Source organism: Tachysurus fulvidraco, chromosome 18 (genome assembly GCF_022655615.1).
Source record: "Tachysurus fulvidraco isolate hzauxx_2018 chromosome 18, HZAU_PFXX_2.0, whole genome shotgun sequence".
Lineage (NCBI taxonomy): Eukaryota > Metazoa > Chordata > Actinopteri > Siluriformes > Bagridae > Tachysurus > Tachysurus fulvidraco.
Window position 1 is genome coordinate 5,126,563 of NC_062535.1, and position 8,681 is coordinate 5,135,243.

The 8,681-nt window shown below is 36.7% G+C and overlaps 1 long non-coding RNA gene across 2 annotated transcripts; it reads right to left on the reverse strand.

Moving 5' to 3' along the window:
- Positions 1 to 221: 221 nt before the first annotated feature.
- Positions 222 to 6,680, reverse strand: LOC113649017. Of its 2 annotated transcripts, none has more exons than XR_007138422.1 (4): positions 6,103 to 6,680; positions 4,859 to 5,647; positions 4,203 to 4,261; positions 222 to 4,006 (listed from the first exon to the last, which is right to left on the reverse strand). It is a non-coding gene; the product is annotated as an uncharacterized LOC113649017 (long non-coding RNA). The 2 variants fall into 2 exon arrangements; XR_007138423.1 differs by having other exon boundaries at positions 4,859 to 5,652.
- Between the last annotated feature and the right edge of the window lie 2,001 nt (positions 6,681 to 8,681).

An 8,681-nucleotide genomic window follows, 5' to 3' on the forward strand; every position in this document is an offset into this window, starting at 1 on the left:
TACAAGAGCATCATAATCTTAGAATTTCATTTTTTTAAAGAACTAACTAACTAAAATAAAATAAGTTTATTTATAAATCTACAGGGAGCCGCAGCAGAGGGATGAAAGAGCAACTTGCGGCTCCGGAGCCGCGGGTTGCCGACCCCTGTCCTATGATGAGGAAGAAATGTTTTTATAAATGTACCTTGTCAAGAGTAAAAAACTCATCCTTGTTCTCTAAACAGACTGGGAAGGAGCAAGACAGCCATATTAATCATTTGGCATGTTCATTGAAACATATAGCATTTAAAAAGAATAAAAACCCATTTCCTCTAGAGATCAGCACATCAATCTACTCTTAAAGAATCAGTTCATCATTTACTTGCCCTGATGACATCACTTCCAATCTTGTAAGACTCTTTCCACTGTAGATTTGACATTATTTGAGGTTTGAGTTGCAATATTAGATGTCTGTGCTAATCCATGTGTTGATTGGATTAAATTGAGAGTGAATCAAGGCTTAATTTTAATCTGTTCATCAATCAAATTAATTGTGTCACTTCAGAAGACTTGGAAAATACCAATTGAGCCATATGAATTAATTTCACGCTACCTTTATTGTTTTTTGAGCTTGAAAGTGGCCCAGTGGGGTTTCCTGCATGTGTTGATGGAGCACATTGGAAAGGTAGGTGACAGTGCAGTAGACTGTGGAAGATTTCTGATCAACCATAACACTTTTTTATCGGCTATTTATTTGAAGTCAGCTGTGTTTTGATGGTTACAGATTGCAGTCTGATTAAAAGAGAGACTATATGGATGACCACAGTGATGCTGAAATATGATCACGATGGTCGTTTTGAGAAAGTTTGGAGATAAAACATTGTTGATCGCTGACCATCATTATCATTATATGATCGAAGTTAAATACATCAAAAAGCATGTAAGGTTTAAAAAGCTGGACTGCTGCTTTAATATATTTCGATCAGCCATCAAGGGTTAATTAAGGCTTTCAGGCAGTCAGGTAAAAAATATTATTTGCAAATAATATCAAATAAAAAAATCTAATTTGCCTTAGAGGTGAAATGAACTGCATCACACAAAAATAGACCAGAATAGACAAATCTTACATGAAGATGATTACTCTTCAAAACAAATCACACTCTTCATTCATTCACTTTTCCAGAATTTGCTGTGTGATGGCAGACAGGATGATCTCCATCTGAGAGAACTGCAGATGGAGCTCACAGTGCTTTTTTCATGGTTTCAACCAGATTCGGTCTTCTGTGTTGGCCTAAATTATTGGAATGAGAAGATCTAGAGGTGGTGGATAAAAAGGAGATGGTCACAGCACAGCATTCCTCCTCAACCAAACCAATGACATGGGGCATTCAAGTGGAAACATCAGTTAGTCCTATTTTGGAGCTATTGGTTAGCTATTTCTGTTTTGCTAACATTCTTCAGCACATAAGCTACCTCTATTTACTACATGTTTTTTTCTGTAGTTATTATCTTGCCAACTATTATGTTTACTCAACCACCTGAGGTAACAAAAGCTAGTTCTATTTTGTACTCACTTGTCTGGAACCTTTAGTTAGCTATTTCTATTTAACTAATATTCTCAAGCATCTGTGTTAACACAATCATTGCTATATTTAGTACCTGCTTTACTGAAGCAATTAGCTTGCTAGCTATTATATTTATTTATCACCTGTGGTAAAGTTAATTCTAAATAGTGCCCAATTTTCTGGTACTATTCACTTTGAGTATTATATTTTGTCCAGCACACTGGAGTAAACTATTTAAAGCTATTTAATATTAGCTATTAGCTTGGTAGCTATCATGTTTACTCCAGCACCTGTGTAAAGACAGTTTTATATTTATTACCTACTGTTTAGGAGATCTTAGTTAGCTATTTCTGTTTTATATTCCACAGCACCTGTGGTAACACGTTAGCTTTATTTATTGCCCACTATTCTGGAGATATTACCTTGCTAGTTGTTATGTTTCTTTCAGCACATTTAGTAATATGAACAGGCTCTATACCCTACCTATTTTTTTTTTTCTGGAGCTATTAGTTTGCTAGTTGTCATGTTTACTCCAGTAATTGTGGTAAAATAAGCTATATATTACACATGTTTAGCTATAAATTTTACACTTTTAGCACTATTAGCTAGCTATTTTTGTTTAGCTACCATTCTGCAGCACCTTTATGAACACAAGCTTTCTCTATTATTGTGTGTTTTTCTGAAGTTACTAGATAGCTAGTTCTGTTCAGTTAAGATTTTCCAGTACTTGTCGAGTTAGAACTTAGCTTTATTTGCTATTAGCTAACAAGCTGTTATATTTACTCAAGCACCTGAGGTAACATAAACTAGTGCTATTTATAGGCCACAGCCTCTGATTGGTTCCAACTCTTGCTCCACCTCAGGCCACACCTCCTGGCCTTTAAACTCCAACTGTTCCATTTCGGTACACAAAGAAACATTTAAAAACTGTTCAAGTGCCACAAAGCCGAAAAAGCAATACACAATTATTTATATTAATACTCTAAATGTCATATTTCACCTCATAATCGATCTCGTGCTGGAGAACTGAGATCTACATATTGGATTTTATGCGTTGGGTGATGAATCGCTTCTGTATCAAAGGTTATGATGATGGATGCCGAAACTCACTTGATGCTGGGAATGAATATGCATCAGCCCAGCGATTATTTAAGCATTCCTTTTTACAGGTAGAAGAAAAGCTGTTAACAGTGAGTTATTTAATAACAGAGAATGCGGAGCCTCACAAACCTGCTCATCATGTGGGGAGTAAAACAGCAGCATGACCTCCATCAGCACCAGAGCCAATTAAACTCGCACATATAATTACACTCCAATTATACACATAATTATCTAACACCTTATAATGAATAGAAAAAATGAATATAAGCTAATTGCTAATCACACACTTTGTACCAAATAAGATCAAGAGATGGTGTGCTTTAGATCCATATTTATTTCAGTTTTCCATTTTCCCTTAACGTTTTGCCTTTACATTCCTTTTTTTCTGTTTCCTAGTTTAATTTAATTGTCCATTGTTCATATTTTTTTTTTTTGGTCCTTCATATAGCCTTGTAATGTCTGTGTTTTCTTTCTTTCTCCAAACTTTCTTTCTTTATCTAACATGTGGGGACGAACACTGTTGATGGCAGGGACCAAGCCCGAGTCTGCACTGTTGTGTCGATCTCTTGGTTTCTGCAGTTCAGACCCACTTGCAGGATACAGTGTGTGCACTGTTTTTATTTAACACACAAAAACTACCAAAACTTGAAATATTACTTGAAATGTAACAAGGACAAATCATAACTATGATATGGAAACATAATTACCTGAGTAACGCTGCACCCAGGCATACGACTCACACACAATGTGATATCGCAAATAATGACTCAATAATCAAGAGAATAGGACAAACATATATAGAGCAGTGCTTTAAGGGTAACAAGAAACAGGTAACAAAGCGGGAAGACACATTAAGAAAGGGCATGACACCACCCACAAGAAAACAACAATGTATACATGAATAAACCATTTGCCTAGCCCACCTAGTGGTCTGGCAAAGAACTATTCCTGACACTTTCTTTCTTTCTTTCATCTCAATGGGTCTTTATAGTTTTTAATTTCTTTCTTTTTTATTTCGTCCTTTATTTCTGTTGTTTTTTTTCATCGATTTAGTCCAGGTTAGAGTTTAACGTGTATCCCAGGTGTCTCAGGTACACAAGAGAAGAAACCAGCAGTACTGCTGTTTAATCAGAGAGTGACACAGGTCTCAGAGGACACAAATCTCAGCACCATGTCTAGGAGAAATAAATGAGATTAAGAGGTGAGTGTATTTTGAATATATCTTGTCCTCTGGGTCAGTCCTCTCTGCTCTATCCTTTCTTCTTCTTCTTCTTTTCATTTTTTCTCCTAGTGCCATTGGGGCCCACAATGTATCCTTCATGCAAACGAATATTTCATGCCATTTCTCTCTGAGATTCCTCCTAAGGGGGAGAAAAATATTTAATTTTTAAAATGGAGCCTGGCCTCTGATATGCAAGAGCAGCTGATGCAATTCCAATGCTGAGGCATGGTGTAGCAGTGCAATGCTCTGTCGCATCACCCTCAGGCTTTCCCTTTACATTTTACAGCCATGTGTTAATAATTAATAGATTCATATATCATAAAAAACAGCAATACCTGAACTATTCATATGAAGATCCCTGGGTTACCTCATTGGAATATAAGGCTTGATCAGTCTAAACAAGAACGGCAGACATGTTTAAAAGTATAAAAACTCAAGATAAAAATGTCCACAAATACTGTAGAGGCAATGGATATAGTATTTATACATTATTTTTGAAATTTGATAAAACTGACTGGTGATAGTTTACGGTTTAACTTCTTTTTGTAACTTTTTACTTCTGCTTTTATTTAGACACACATGGCTTCATGTGTTTATCTCCTCTTCATCTGCCCTCTAATTTCAATCTTTTATTCCTTCTACAACTAATTCCAAAAGAGAACATTCATGAGTACAGAACATTACATTTGGTACAGGTGTCTGATCCTTACTACTCACTTCTTTCAGTTCCACCCACCATTCACAAACCGATGTTCAACCACATACCACCATGCCCCATTCCACACTGCACATTCATAATAATTCAAATTCATAATAACTCCGCAGGCCATTCCCCTAGGTAGCTAAACTGAAATGCTAGCCAATTCATCCCCCAAATCAGTGGACAGGTGAAACTGGGTTTAACCTCTGGCAATTGTATGTTTTTTCCAATAATTACAAATTCAACCAGAATCCACCAAAAAACATGGTATGTACCTCCTTGGACACTTACCAATATGCCACACCTCCATCACGTTGCGCTGGTCCTGGAAGTGCCTTAAAATGCTAATAGAATTACTTCTACACCTGTGTGTGCGCCTGTGGGGAAGAGGAAACAAACATGGGGGAAGAAGGAGGGGATGTCTGTTTTTGGGAAACCAGACTTAGGGGGATGGCCCACTGTTTCCAAGGAGGCAAGGGAAGGAGAAGCTAAGAGAGAGAGAGACAGAGAGAGAGAGAGGGGGCTTGCATGCCAAATAGTCCTCTGCCAACTGGACCTAAGCCAACTGGATCGCCACTTCTAGCAATGCTGGACAGTGGCACTGAACCTTTTCTAGAACATTCTGCTTGGTTAACGACATACTAAAGAATTTTTTTAACTGAATACAAAGATGCAAAGGATGAAATGTTTGCTTAGCTTTAATTATACCAATTATCTCAATATCTTTCACTGCAGATGGATGAAAGATGCACCCATTCGTTTAAAAAGCGCCAATTCCAAAATCAACACTAGTTGACTAGCCTTATTTGACCTATTGGTTTCTGTACTAAATATTTCGCTCATTAAAGCTGTTTAATGAGAGAAATTCTAAATATCCATGAACCGTACCACAGTGCTCTACAGCCACACTTCACTGAAAAGCTAATAATGAAGTCAGAACAGAGACAGGGAGTGATGCTGGGTGATCTGTGAGGAAGAAAGAAAACTGTGTGTAATCTTAGAAGAGAATGCAATTCAAAGTGCAGAAATGCAGTTATTTCATGCTGCCTTGTGCATAAAACATAAAACATAAAAGCAAGTCTGTGCTTTAGTATAGTTCATGAAAAATGTGTGTGTGTGGGGGGGGGGGGGATTCACAACAGTCCAAAGCTTTAGGTCAAATCCAATTATTTCAATTTATAACAAAATATATCATATAAATGTTTGTCAAAAATTCTGTTTATTGTTTAAGGTGAATCCATAGCATTTGCTACAGCTCTGATTGTTTTAAATCACTGTCTACTGGTTATTTATTCTGACCGTTCCCAAAGCATCTTGTGTGATGAATAGAACATGGGATTGCTGTCTAGCCTAAATAAGGACTGTTCTAGTGGCTATTCTTATACACAAGCCTGTTCCTGTCTTCTCTTTAAAATAAGGATAAAATAGACTATTTTGTGGGGATATTTTGTAACATTCTTTTTACTTCTAGCTGAACCTCAGACGCTATCACAGCCAGCTAAAGTTTCCCAGCTTGCATACTAGTCTTAACTCACCATCCTCCTTAGCTGTGATGGACGAATCTGTAGTGTACATTTCCAAATTATGATCTTGTGATGAATCCATGGTAACAAAACTGCTAGAAAAAGAAATCAAAATCCTTCTTTGACCAGTGAGTTTGCACAAAAATTTCAACCTAGAACACAGGATACATGGACAGATATCTTACTGTACATAAACAACAATACATTTGTTTATTAAGTAGTAAACACTACAAGATTTTGTCAACCCTCATTTTATTATGCAAGCATTTATAACCATAGTTGCTAATGTACCTGCTGTTAAAGTGGTGATTAATAATACAAGTGAAAGATTCAGAACAATTCCCTTTCACCACAGCAGAACATTATCCATCATCTGCTTCCTGCCCAAAACAGGGAAAAAGAAAGGAAACTGTGATTTCGAAATCATGCTCAAAATTTAATAAGAAAATGGACAATAGTATAACAACCAAGGTTAACCATACTGTCATCATAATTCCAAAGAAACTGTCAAGAGTGTAACAACCAGAGTTATCATAATTACCACATAGTTACCAAAAAACACTATAGCATTCAAGAGTATAAGAATCTGAGTTACCATAGTTACCATAAAGCACTACAGTAAAGCCATGGTATTATTTTAGTTTAACACATCCATCCTTAAGTGGATTTATAAGGATCGATTTTGGCCTATCTTTATCAGACATGATTTTCCAGCTGAATATTTCAGATAAGCAGAATGTCATTTAAGCTAGTCACAGTTCTCAATAATTTTTCTTTTCTTAGAAGATCCAGGTTTTCTGAGAATCTTTTTTTAGACAGTGTTTAGATCACTGCAATGTTTTTAGCTGTTAGCTTATTTTAGTAATGCTCATGATGCGCAAGCAAACTCTGCCAGAACAGAGCTTTATGTTTGTAACCTGTCCCTTCTTACTAAATATTTTGATTATGTAAAAGTTATATATTGGTCATTACTACAAGCTGAATTTCCTTTTGATAATCTGAGTGTAAAGTTAGCCTAAATCACTCTGATTATTAGTAAATAGTAGAATTAACTTGTAAATATAAGCCATCTTGAATAGCACACGGCCCAAGGCCATTGCTAAAAAAAAACTAACACAACCACTGCACTAATTATTAGGCCATTAGCGCTAAATATTTAGTGTGATCAATTTGAGTGATGTGTAAAACAGAGGCGATCTCCAAGTATCACAAGAGCATGGTCATTTTAATGACAAAGCAGCAACAGCACACCAACAAACACATGCAGTGGCACTAAATGTGTTACGTGTTTGCATATAGCCTCATCGGGTTTTCCCAAATGCCCTCACTGTTGGGAAGCTGGCGGATGAGTGTGATTCCTTCCAATCCGTCTCATTTTCATGTCGCACCACTTTCCCCAGGGCTGGTGTTCTTCATAAAATCATTCTTCTTCCCTTGACATCATTTCCTTGATTTGTGTCACCATTGTTGCACTAACTTGGAGCAAGAGATTTAGCCATGTTTTACGCATGCGTAACTTGTCACTCCTTCGACTGTGCCATTACAAAAATACGGGTCAAATCCCTAGGGTGCCTTTATTGTTTCTGTGCTGCATATGAAGTGTGTGTGTGTGTGTGTGTGTGTGTGTATTACTGAGGTAATGAATCAGGGATCTCTTGCTCAACTGTGGATCCACATCCATTCCTGCTTTAAATAACTAATACTAAGGAACGTGTACTTGTTATAATCTCCCATACCATACACTAAAAATCCCTCGTTACTATAAAAAAGGTGGCTTGTTGTATGCTCAGAGCTAGTCTTCTTACTAGAACTTTTTTAAATGGAAAATTCAAAGGCCCTGTCCCAAACACTTCAGCTACTACTGTACCTACTTGTGGATTCTTATTAGAACACTGCCTAGTTTTAGGTTCCATCCCAAATGCAGACCTAATTACTATTTTCACTAGAACTTTGGATGTGTTCATTTTATTGTTCCCAAATGTACACTCCTATTTAGTGTTCTTATTAAAATGTCAGCTATTTTCAGGTTCTGTCCCAAATGTGAGAATTCGTGACTTAGATGAAAGCTAGGCCATTTAGTTTTCTATCCCAAATGAGTTCACTGCTAGTTAGCATGTCCACCATTTTCAGGCCCTGTCTTAAAAAACAGAGTACGATAATGTCAATGAGGTTCTTTAGCTAGTCTTTTTCTCATGACCAGGACCACAAAAGCTAGAGGTCATAACAAATTAGCGTACTAGAATGTCAGATATTTTCAGGCACTGTTCTAAAAACTTGAATTCATGTCTAGTGAGTGTTCTTACTAGAATGTTGGAAAAGTTCGTTTTCATTTCATTTCATTTTTGGATAAGTTCAATTAAATTAAAGTTCCACTGACATAAGCCATATTTAGTGTTTTTGTTAGAAATTTATCCACTTCAGGGTCCTGTACCAAATGCTAGAGTCCACACCTAGCTAGTGCTCTAACTAGAACATTAATCTTTTCAAGGCTTTATCCCAAATGGTTCAGTTTGTATCTAGTCAGCATTCTTACTAGGGAATTCTTTAAGCTCCATCCCAAACACTAGAGTCAGCTATCCTCTCTAGCTAGA